Source organism: Polyodon spathula, chromosome 21 (genome assembly GCF_017654505.1).
Source record: "Polyodon spathula isolate WHYD16114869_AA chromosome 21, ASM1765450v1, whole genome shotgun sequence".
NCBI classification, from domain to species: domain Eukaryota; kingdom Metazoa; phylum Chordata; class Actinopteri; order Acipenseriformes; family Polyodontidae; genus Polyodon; species Polyodon spathula.
Window position 1 is genome coordinate 77393 of NC_054554.1, and position 12615 is coordinate 90007.

The 12615-nt window shown below is 46.5% G+C and overlaps 1 pseudogene; it reads left to right on the top strand.

Annotated features, from left to right (window-relative positions):
• Nucleotides 1-3: 3 nt before the first annotated feature.
• LOC121296664 lies at nt 4-10049 on the top strand (annotated as a pseudogene).
• Nucleotides 10050-12615: the final 2566 nt, after the last annotated feature.

A 12615-nucleotide genomic window follows, 5' to 3' on the forward strand; every position in this document is an offset into this window, starting at 1 on the left:
TGTATGACCCTGAGCAAGTCAGTGAACCTTCTTGTGCTGTCTTTCAGGTGAGACATTGTTGTAAGTGATTCTGCAGCTGATGCATAGTTCACACACCCTAGTCTTGTATTTTTTAAAGTGGTTTGTGATGGTGGTCCACTATGAAAGATGCTATATAAAAAAAAAAGATTAGATGTAAGACACATGTTCTTGTGATTTGGAGAAAGGTTGTCAGAGTATGGTTTGTGTAATTGCTGGTAAAGCACAGGACCTGTGCAGTATGAGGATTGCTAAATTATTGTACAGGTCTACCAGCATCCATGCTAATGTTTGGTCACGTGTCATTTTGAATATTTCACTAGCCAGTATCCACAGAGGCATCAAGTATAAGGGATGTATACTAACTGGTCTTTTGTAATGTATGCATATTTTACTCCTGGTTTCCAATCACTACTAGAACTACTCAAGTATATATCTATGTCATGTATTATTAACATTGAAAGGTACGTCATTAGAGTATGAGGATCTCTGAATCGACTGCTGGGTACTGTGTTCTGCACATGGATATCTCAACAGTGTAATACCGTTGAGAAACTACAGTAAAAAGCTTGATAAACAATGTTGTGTGTTTATTGTCAATAATGATTCACACGCATGACAATCTGCAACAATACAATCAAGCTTCTGGTTTCATATTTACTGTCCCCCAGACACTTGTCTGTTTACTGCTTTCATTTGTAATCTGGAGAGAGAAGTACAGAGAATTTAAAAACAGCAAACAGCTCTATATTCACATACCTATATAAAAACTATACGAATGAATCAAAGCCTTAATAAATTATACAAATTCGTCACAAGAAAAAAACTGGTTTTGTCTTGAACTGCACGCCGTTTTAATTTTTGACCGTGTGAAAAGATTGAATTTTGGCCACGGCTACGTTCTTTGGTGGGAGTCTGCTTGTTGACATCAGTCTGGGACGCGTAACAGAAGTAAAGCGAAGTGAATAGAGGTGTCTGGCCGATTTTATTGAATATAAACTGCAGTCATGTCTGCTAAGACTGGTACTCGCATCCCGAGCAGGCTGCCTCTGTTACTCACCCACGAAGGGGTCCTGCTGCCAGGCTGTACAATGCGTCTCAGCGTGGATACCTGCAGAAACATGCAGCTGGTCATAGGTCGGCTACTCCTTGAAAAGCACCATAATTGGAGTGATCCCCAATACCTGGGACCCCGAGCACGACACGGACGAGCTGCCCGCATTGCACAGGTAACGCGAAAGCAAACACCGACATGAAGTCCTGTCCTTTTATTGTCTAGCACTTTCTAGAACAATACTTTCCAGATGTGTTAGTGGTAGTGTATTGGTAGGCACAGGTATTTAAGTAACCCCGAAGTGGGATGGTGGGTTATTAAAATATCACCTGTACTTTGTGGTTTACAGTGGGTTAAACATTTTAACAACAGAACTTACAGGAAATTATATTTACACAACCCATTGCACCCGTGACCCGGACATGAAAGAACACCTATCGGTGAGATTCACTCACCCAGCATGCAATGATTCAGAACGCAGTATTTTTTGTTGTTAAGAACATAAGAACATAAGAAAGTTTACAAACGAGAGGAAGCCATTCGGCTCATCTTGCTCGTTTGGTTGTTAGTAGCTTATTGATCCCAGAATCTCATCAAGCAGCTTCTTGAAGGATCCCAGGGTGTCAGCTTCAACAACATTACTGGGGAGTTGATTCCAGACCCTCACAATTCTCTGTGTAAAAAAGTGCCTCCTATTTTCTGTTCTGAATGCCCCTTTGTCTAATCTCCATTTGTGATCCCTGGTCCTTGTTTCTTTTTTCAGGTCAAAAAAGTCCCTTGGGTCGACATTGTCAATACCTTTTAGAATTCTGAATGCTTGAATTAGGTCACCGTGTAGTCTTCTTTGTTCAAGACTGAACAGATTCAATTGTTTTAGCCTGGCTGCATATGACATGCCTTTTAAGCCCGGAATAATTCTGGTCACTCTTCTTTGCACTCTTTCTAGAGCAGCAATATCTTTTTTATAGCGAGGTGACCAGAACTGAACACAATATTCAAGATGAGGTCTTACTAGTGCATTGTACAGTTTTAACATTACTTCCCTTGATGTTAAGAAATTCTGTAAGAAACTTCATAAATCAACAATTTAAATTAGTGGTCATGGTCAGGAATGCATAGAAATATTAATAATACAAATAGCTTAATTAATTAGTGTTATTACCGTAGAAAAACTTGCCCATCACTGGATTAAATCACTGTCACTCCCCAAGGTTGGCACCAACAGGTGTCGCGATGCAGGTGGCTGGCAGTAAATGTCCAAACTCTCTCCACAGGGTTGGCACAGCATAACATAAAGAGATGCACCTGTGTGTGCTCCTGGGAGGCTGAATAAAGAGACTCACCTGTGTGTGTGTGTGTGTGTGTGTGTGTGTGTGTGCTCCTGGTAGATTGAAGAAGATGCCTCAGTCCATACTGGAGTATGCCCTCACCAGGAACTACCTGGAGCTCATGGTGGATCTGTCCTGGAATAAAAGCATCACAGGTATGAGTGTCAGACGAGTCCGCACTGCAAGCTCTGTGCATGGACAGGAGCATCCAAAGATAGGATCTTGCCTAGATATTGCTATAGCGGTCTCAGCCTGCACTGGGGGGCAGTAAGAGATTGTTTGGCCTACCAACTCCATTGCCACCTCGTTGTATTTGACTTGCTCTGACAGACGAGGGATTTTATTCTTTGCATTGTTAGCTGCAGCACTTTTAAAGAAAGGAAACCACATCGTTGCTCTGTTCCTCCGCCCGAATACCGGCTGTTGCACAGACGTGTTACTGGCGCATACAGAATGCAAACAAATCCGTCTGCATCTGCTTTCACATTCATTGTGAAGGAACACCAAGGAGACTTGATGATTCCTGCAGCATGGTTGCAGGCCACGCCTTCCTTTAGTGACAGTCTGAAGACAAACTAATCCTCTTTTTATCTGGATTTATTTTTTCAAGTGCATCAAAGCTGCCTGCATAATGTGATCCTGTGAAGGAAAGGTAAGGCTGTTTGAGTGAGATTGTCTTCAGCTTGTCACTGAGATGGAAAATGGACATCAGACAGCTTCATTCCTATCATTTCCCAACAAGGCTTTATATAAAAGCAAATACCCTTTTATATATATATATATATATAAAATTATACACACACACACACACACACACACACACACGCCCCTGTGACCTAACTTCACATCCCATCTGCACTACTTGCATGGCAGTTGTGAAACAGTGTAGCCAAGCCCAGAGCTCTGAGCCAGTGCCCCAGCACAGTGATTTAGAGGAGATGCTAAACACAGATCTCGTGTCTGAGCTCAGGACATTACAGACCCAATGGCACTGCTTGCTGACTTGTAAAGGATTCACTCATGTTGAAATCCCGTTGGTTTCCCCTGCAGGAGCCCATCCTGTGCTTCGTGGGGCCCCCTGGTGTGGGCAAGACCATCGCCACTCCATCGCCAAGACGCTGGGCAGGGAGTTCCACAGGATCGCTCTGGGGGGAGTCTGTGACCAATCTGACGTCCGAGGACACAGTTACAGCACAGGGAACTGCAGCCTCCAGAGTCCGGCGCTGCTCGCAGTGAAGAAGGCTTTGTTAAAGAAGGCCACTGTGCGATTGCCTTGGTAAACTGTTGCATCGCACTGTAACATCCAAGCCTTAATGATTCAGTCTAGTTAAAATAATGAACAGAGCACCTGCATGTATTGTTCAGGGCTGTCTCATCGTGGGATTGTTTCCAGCACCCTGGGGAGCAGCACTGGGAATCACAGAGACTGAGGCGCTCCTCCCAGGCAAATTCAGGAGGAAGCTGAGTTTACTTGGAAACCAGCAGGAATCCAAATAGCATGGGATGTCCTGCTGCTATGGCAACCGCATGGAGAAAGAGAACGAGAAAAGCTGTAAACATCCTGTCCTTCTCCTCCTGTATTTGTTACAGCACCAGAGGATAATGGTGATTTGAAATGCAAATACTATTAAAAAGCAAAGAAACAAGTGAGCAGGCCTGCTGTTTGTTCAAATGGACAGCGAAGCATTTGTCTCGCTACGATCACCAGAGCATGCAGCGCCTGTAACTAGCCAGCAGCTTCAGTAGAGTCTTCATTAAATGAGAGGAACTCTGCAGCATTTAGCTCAATGGTTAGCTTGAATGAGCAAGCATGCAAACACAACAACCTCCAAATAACTAGCTGAGATGTCCCTTCACTTTACTCTATATAGAAAGATTACTGTACAGTTTCTGTAGAGATGAGATTTGCTAGTCCCTTGTATTCCCAACTGTTAAGAGGAGTGGGAATCCTTAAGCAGTAATACCTCATCATGGATTGCTGCCTTTAACTTGCTGTGTTGCGCACACAGTGTAGTGCATGGGCTGGCATATCATATTACTGAATGCTTTGCACAGCCTTATGAAGGATTTACTGCCTCTCTCAGAGAAATCTGGCATCCTGCCTGTGCCACTGCTGCAGGGCTGACTGGGGAGGGATGAACAGCCTTACTAAGAGGTAGTTGTGTCGCTGGAGTGCTGTTCTTGTGGACATGTGTAGAGCACACTTTTTAAATTACTTCCCAGCATTTTGAATGATGTGTGTGTGAGTGCACGCTAATACAGATCAGAAACGTCTGGGTCACTGATAACTAACAGACATTACTCCTGCTGCTGCCGGGCGCTTGGCTAGTCCTCTTTGTTTATTTCTGCGTTTTCATCTCTCAGGCACACCTATGTGGGCATCATGCCCAGCTGCATCCTCAACGGCCTGAAGGTGGGCGTCGCCAAGCCTGTCTTCCTGCTAGACGAAGTGGACCCCACAGCTGCTTTATTGGAGGTAGGTCTGAGGAGGTGTGGCCTGGCATGCTCATTGGAGGTAGGTCCGAGGAGGCGTGGCCTGGTGTGCTCATTGGAGGTAGGTCCGAGGAGGCGTGGCCTGGTGTGCTCATTGGAGGTAGGTCCGAGGAGGCGTGGCCTGGTGTGCTCATTGGAGGTAGGTCCGAGGAGGCGTGGCCTGGCGTGTTCATTGAAGGTAGGTCCGAGGGGGCGTGGCCTGGCATGCTTATTGGAGGTAGGTCCGAGGGGGTGTGTCCTGGTGTGCTCATTGTTACATCGTTTTGGGGGTTACTTGATTTAACCACTCGTACCAGTTTATCCACTTAACACATCAGCAGAAAGGCTGTCCTTCACCTCTCTTGGCCAGTTACTAGCACTGGGCTGCCCTCTAAACATCACTGCCCTGGGTTGGGTTATTGAGGCGTGCAGGTGTTATTCCTGCAGCGTAATGCACAGTGTCTGTCTGGTTCTCTGTGCTTGTGTATCTAGCCTGTTTAGAGCTGGGTCTTGCTGTTTCCCATGTTCTTTTTTGAGATGTTAACAACACACTGTGCTTTAGTCACAGGGTTCATCAGCTCCTAGGCTTCTGCTTTAATGATGTGAGTACAGAGGCTCTGGCCTGGGCCTCTCACTGCCCTGTGCATTCAGTGATGTTGTTACAGGATTCATATAGTTCAGAGGAGACTCTGTTTAAATCATTGAACTAGAACTCCACAGTGTGAGCCTCCCATCACTACAGCATGTATATACTTCAACCACATCATCTACACACACTAAGGTTGTTACTGGACATCACTTCCATTTCAAAAGGATAAGAAAACAATCAGCCCCATTTCAATTACTGGTGCCAGAAGCCATCCTTTTGCTATTGAAACCTGAATGGGCTTGTTCTTTTTTTTATATTACCTCTGCAAAATATCAAACATTGACTGCCTTATACAGGTAAGCCATGAAAATGAGAAATTGAAGCTGTCTGGTTTGTCTTTGATCTGTTTGCCTGTGTGTTTTTATAACTTGTAGAATGTGTCCTGTTTGAAGGAGATGAGAGAGGGAAGGTCTGCTGTGTTGCTTCTAATATGTAAATCATTCAACTTTACATTTCATCTGTTTATCTTGGCACTGAGAGGCCTTGTTTGCAAGGGTTTCCTGTGTGAATTCAGGAAGGGTACACCGAGGTTACAGCACACACAATAGTGACAGGCCTGCACAAAACCAGCGCATGACTTCGTTAAGCTTGATTCCTGGGATCACGTAGGTGAAAAGCAAAGGATTTCTTGGCAGATTAACTCTGAACCTTTAGGCAGTTTAAGTTGACTGTTGTTATTGACTATAGATTAGCTGTGTTTACCAAGATCAGGTGCTGTGATGAGTCAGGGGAAAGCAGACTTCTCCGAGATACCTGAGATAAGAGTGAAGGACCACTCTGGCTTCATGCAGTGAACAATGATGCATGGCAACACTTATCGTGCGCTGCAGAGTTACACAGAGCTCAGCAGAGCACGCCTCTCCTGCAGTCTGTAGCTCTCCCCTGACTGGAGCTGCAGAGTTACACAGAACTCAGCAGAGCACGCCTCTCCTGCAGTCTGTAGCTCTCCCCTGACTGGAGCTGCAGAGTTACACAGAGCTCAGCAGAGCACGCCTCTCCTGCAGTCTGTAGCACTCCCCTGACTGGAGCTGCAGAGTTACACAGAGCTCAGCAGAGCACGCCTCTCCTGCAGTCTGTAGCACTCCCCTGACTGGAGCTGCAGAGTTACACAGAGCTCAGCAGAGCACGCCTCTCCTGCAGTCTGTAGCACTCCCCTGACTGGAGCTGCAGAGTTACACAGAGCTCAGCGGAGCACGCCTCTCCTGCAGTCTGTAGCACTCCCCTGACTGGAGCTGCAGAGTTACACAGAGCTCAGCGGAGCACGGCTCTCCTGCAGTCTGTAGTGCTCCCCTGACTGGAGCTGCAGAGTTACACAGAGCTTAGCAGAGCACGCCTCTCCTGCAGTCTGTAGTGCTCCCCTGACTGGAGCTGCAGAGTTACACAGAGCTCATGCTCATGTTAGCTGGGCTGGGGACCGTGAAGTAAGAATGTGGTTTGGGAACAGCAGTAAAAATGTCAGCACCCTGGATGAGAGGAAAATTCTCTTCCAGATGTCTTTTAAAACGCTTAATGCAGAAGCTAGTTGCCATTGAGTGTACTCCATTGTAAAGGGGAGGGTCAGCTTTTCTGGTTTCGAAATCAATAAACAAGTGGATGTATTTTTTACACGCAGATAAATGCTTTTTAAAGGCAATTCCGAGTGTGAGTATCAGCACCCCCCCTGTTCATCATGGACTGTTCTGAAGCTTTGACACCACGGGGACTGTGGGCTGCTGAACTAAAGAATCGTTGTTATTTTTTGTCATTGATTTGGAGTCATTGAATTAGGGACACGTTCAGGCCAGCCTCTCCCCAGCTGCAACATTGGAAAGCTGTTGTGGGGGTGGAATGCTAACACTGACCACAATGAAACTGCACTGTGATTTTGCAGTGGTGGAAAGAGCCAGTAATGAGACACACAAACCAGCAGAGTCGACAGTGCATCAGCCCTGCAGCGCTCCTTCAGTCCAGTAATGAAATACACAAACCAGCAGAGTCGACAGTGCATCAGCCCTGCAGCGCTCCTTCAGTCCAGTAATGAAATACACAAACCAGCAGAGCCGACAGTGCATCAGCCCTGCAGCGCTCCTTCAGTCCAGTAATGAAATACACAAACCAGCAGAGCCGACAGTGCATCAGCCCTGCAGCGCTCCTTCAGTCCAGTAATGAAATACACAAACCAGCAGAGCCGACAGTGCATCAGCCCTGCAGCGCTCCTTCAGTCCAGTAAGGAAATATACAAACCAGCAGAGCCGACAGTGCATCAGCCCTGCAGCGCTCCTTCAGTCCTCCACTCATTGCCTTGTGTTATTAAAAGCCATTAAAACAGGAAATGGGATTCTCAATTTCCATAGCCCCCCTGGAAGAGCAACCCTGTAATAAAGAAATGCTTTCAATAAGCGCTCCCTCTCACATCCGAGAGATCATTTACAACAACGAAAGAACCAGCTGGTGCTGCACTGAAGGAGAGGAGGGTTCTGTGGACCTCTTTGGGCTTGGCACTGGCCTCGCTGGTTGTAAAATACTGTGACAGAGAGCCCTGTGTTTGCTGCCTCTGCTCACAATCACAGTTCCTCAGCGTGGGCTAGCCAGGAGCTATTAACTGGAAGCTGTGCGTTTTGTAACTAAATTAAGAAGGGGTGGAGATATTTCCAGCAGGATGTTTTGGGGACATATTTAATCGTAAATATCCAGACCCCCATGCCAGCCAGCCAGTTGTTACTGCAGGACCTCAGAGCCCTCCATTGTGTATCAGTTTGGTTCTTTCTGTTAACATGATCTGCTAACGTGATTGCAGTTCTCCAAGGGTTTGTTCAGTAGATTAAACATCTTTTACATCTAGATAATGAGATAAACTGCCTTACGCCTCCGTGTTGTAAAACAGTTTACCCAAACATGGAAAACAATGATTTTCACCTTGCTTTGGAAAGAGGTTACTTGTAGCTTGTCTTTGTGTTTAATAAACACGCACACTTACTGAGATTGATTAAGTGAGAACGGCAGCAGTAACCATAACTCCTTCACGCGTGCTTTTATCTTTTCAGCAATCTGATGAAACCCAGACCATGATGTCAGTTGTTTGCATTCTTTCGTCTCTTTGTGGTGTGTTGTTTTGGAGGAGGATCAGTAACACTCAAAAGCAAGTTCTCGTTCAGCGAAGTAGCTTTGAAACTGGGCCTGGCCAGGATCGGGGTGCTTACACTTGTTGTGTTGCTGTTTGCATGAAAGCAAAGCTTAAAGAAGGTGTGTGCTTGGTGTCCTCTTTATCAGAAGAAACGGGACTAAACAAGAAGTCCAGTGCATTCCTGTGGTGTAAGCCAGGTGTTTGCTGTGCCCACTGGGAAACAGCAGGTATCTTGTTAAGGGTGTATCTCCTTTGCCTGTGGTGCCCCAGGTTTCCAGGCAGCAGCTCCCAAAAGTGTCTTCAATAAACCTTTCTAGGAATAATGGCATCATCTGTCATTATGGCAAGTAGCCAATTGGCTGCAAGCAAGAGCTTGTGAACCCTCCTCCATGCAGGTGAACCATCTCTTGGCTGCAAGCCTGTGAACAAAGCAACAGAAAGTGCAATGCCCCAGTCGTGTGGGGCAGGCAGAGGGGGCAGTAATGGAAGTGCTTTGGCCCTGGGCTATGGGCTGCTGCCTGTTTTTATGATTCTGTTTCTTGCAGGGATAAGTCCCTTGAAGCAGCCGTTTGAAAAATCAACCTGCCGCAAAAAGAATACAAAAAAGAGCCTTCATTTGTTCAGATAGTGCAATAGTGAAATGCTACTGCATTTGTGACACAGGGTGCCTGAAAGAAGTGGAGTAAGACAGCATCTCACTGACCAGAACTGTGAGCATTGTCTGTCTGCAGGCGTTCTCGCACTGACTCAAACAACCACATCCCAAACCAAGCAAACTCTGCAGAGACAGCCTGGGGTGCTGCTGAGTGACTGCCTGGCCAGTCCTGCTCTTCGCTTTTTTTAACTTCCTTTAAACATGTTCTTTATTTCAGGTCTTGGACCCGGAACAAAACCACGGCTTTACTGACGGCTACCTGAACGTGGCCTTTGACCTCTCCCAGGTGCTCTTCATCGCCACCGCTAACACCACGGCCACCATCCCGCCGGCTCTGCTGGACAGGATGGAGGTGCTGCAGGTGCCAGGGGAGCCGAGCTGAGCCAGGCCGTGACACGCTGCTGCACACGGAAGCTACTGGAATGGAAACTGATATGAGCAAATCAAGCATATTCTTAATGATGGAATATAGAAAAGATCATTTAGAGTAGATTGAGCAGGTTAGAATGAACAGTGTCTGAACTGCACGTTGTGGAAGGGTCTTTTGTTGTCGTCTTTTATTCAGTAAGTCAATAAACCGGCCTTCCTGACTCAAGCAGTGCGCAGGCTACACACAGGTGGAGAAGAATGAGATCGCTCACAGGCACCTGATCCCCAAACAGCTGGAACAGCATGGCCTGACCCCTCAGCAGATCCAGATCCTACAGGAAGCCATCAACAACATCATCAGCAGGTAGGGAAGGGAGTCGCAGGGAGTTGAGAACCACTGACAGGAACTAATGACAACTAATGACAACGATGGATCAGACATACAAGAGCTTGCTTCCTACACACTGTGCTACTAAAACCTGGAATGGGTGAAACAGCTATGCAGTAGGAGTCTTCATTCCATCCCTTATTAATAACCCTAGGACTGGCTGTAGGCGTGGTGCTGGGAGGAACCTGTCCAGTCAGCAGTGCATGCTGTGTGCTGGGAGGAGCCTGTCCAGTCAGCAGTGCATGCTGCGTGCTGGGAGGAGCCTGTCCAGTCAGCAGTGCATGCTGTGTGCTGGGAGGAACCTGTCCAGTCAGCAGTGCATGCTGTGTGCTGGGAGGAGCCTGTCCAGTCAGCAGTGCATGCTGTGTGCTGGGAGGAGCCTGTCCAGTCAGCAGTGCATGCCGTGTGCTGGGAGGAGCCTGTCCAGTCTGTAGTGCATGCTGTGTGCTGGGAGGAGCCTGTCCAGTCTGCAGTTCATGCTGTGTGCTGAGATGTATGAATGGAAAAGTCAAGCACACATTGCAGGACTCTGTCTCTCCAATTCATGTGTGTTAGATTTTCTATCTTCCGGAGTCCGCCGGTCCTGTTAGTCTGCAGCTCACCTCTGTGACAATAACCAGCAGGGTTCAGAGTTCGGAGGCTATCCGGGGAGGGCTTCCCTCTGTCCGCTCTATCGCTGTCCAGTGTGCTCACTTGCACAGTGTAGATAACAAGATACAGGAGTGTTCTCAAGCATTATGGAAACCATGCTCTAGCACAGTGCATACATGCTATAACTAAGTGTGTCATCCATGCTCTAGCATAGTATGTACATGCTATAGCTAAATGTGTCATCCATGCTCTAGCACAGTACATACATGCTATAGCTAAGTATGTCAGACTTCAGAACTATGCTGCATTTTTACCACATGCTTCAGACGACACACTTCTAATGCAGCAAATTGGCACAAGGGCCATTGGTTTAAACCACTGAGGAGCAGCTATGTATAGATTCATTGATGTACACAGAACTTCATTGTGTTGTTTCATAGCAGAGTACCACACATTCATTGAAGACTGTTGTCACAAGACAGAGCAACCAACTGTCCACGGCAGTGAACCAAGTGAAGGAAAGCCAGCTGGTCTAATAGAGTCCTGCAGCAACACAAACTCTACCCGTTTGATCTTCCTCCCTTGATAAGCAGCTTGGCTGGGGTTCCTCCTCATGTATTTCAGTGTATTTATGCAGGGGAATTTATTGAGACGCGTTTCCTGACACACACACACACATACACACACACTTCAGTGCAATGCAGTATATCTGCTGCATATACAGTGGTTTCAGGTCTGAGCCTAGCTGACATGCGTAACTCATCTGAAGTAATGTTATTACTACCATACAGAAAGGGGAATATCAGACGATAGAAATGCTGAATAAGTCAGTGAGCTCATTTACAAACTATTAAATATTATTGAAGCATTTTCTATTTAAAACAGCTTTCCAGTATTCCAAGTTGTGTGTGTCCTGCATGCTGTAGCACGGCTGCATTTTCAGTTCTGACTGCAGCTCCATCCCAAAGGGCTGTGTTGTTTCTATGTTAGGATCCTCACTGCAAGCCTGTCTAATCATCATAATGAAATCATTCTGCTGGACAAGTATCAGTCTGTGAAGACTCCAGATGTCTGTCTGTATTTTAGCTTTAAATCCCAACTGGCTTGGTGTCTCATGTCAATTGTATCTAAGCTCAGTGTTTGCAGTTAACTGCTCTTTAAAAAGGCTCAGTGAAGTATAAATAGGCTGAGATTCAGTGCTTGAGTCCGGGTGACATGTGCTGCGTACTTGTGGAAGGTGTGATCAGTATTATTGGTATTGATGCTGAGATTAGATTGCTGAACATGTTCACTGGCACAGTCGTAGCTCTCTGAAGAGCACCAATCAGGAGAGGCGGATCCACCCCCAGGCCCTTTGTTTGGAAAAAGAAAACTACCATCTCCCTTTTCAGCGCATTGTAAACATTTTCTGTTGTTAGGTTACAATGACAACATTAGACACCCCAACAAAGAGACCTGTTAAGGGAGCTTGTGAGCAGTGCAGTGCTGCCCAACTCGGTACAGCTGTCGTTGCTGTTTCTAGCAGATGGTTCAGGTTAAACTCTTCCTAACAGAGCCTCCTCCCGTATGCTGCTTCTCACAAAACAGCGAGACCCTGCTGTGCTTCTGTACTGATGCTCTGTGTGTAAAGAAGTTCTCCCTGCCGCGTGTTTCTTTGAAATCCTATTAGCAGTCGCATTGAGTTCAGTAGAACTCTCTCAGCTTGCTTTGTGATGCTCTCGCTGTTTTCAACATGTTTGTGCTTTATTTACATCCAGTTGGTAACCAGGTCACATAATGAGGAGGAATGAAGTGGCTGCTGCAGTGGAACGGAAAGCTGACAGAGAGCTGTGTAAAGAGCACACAGTGGAGGGTTAGGGTTAGCTGATAGAGAGCTGTGTAAAGAGCACACAGTGGAGGGTTAGGGTTAGCTAACTGAGCTGTGTAAGATCACGTGAGGATAGCAGGATATGGATCAGACACGCCTGCATAGTTTAATGCTGCTCCAG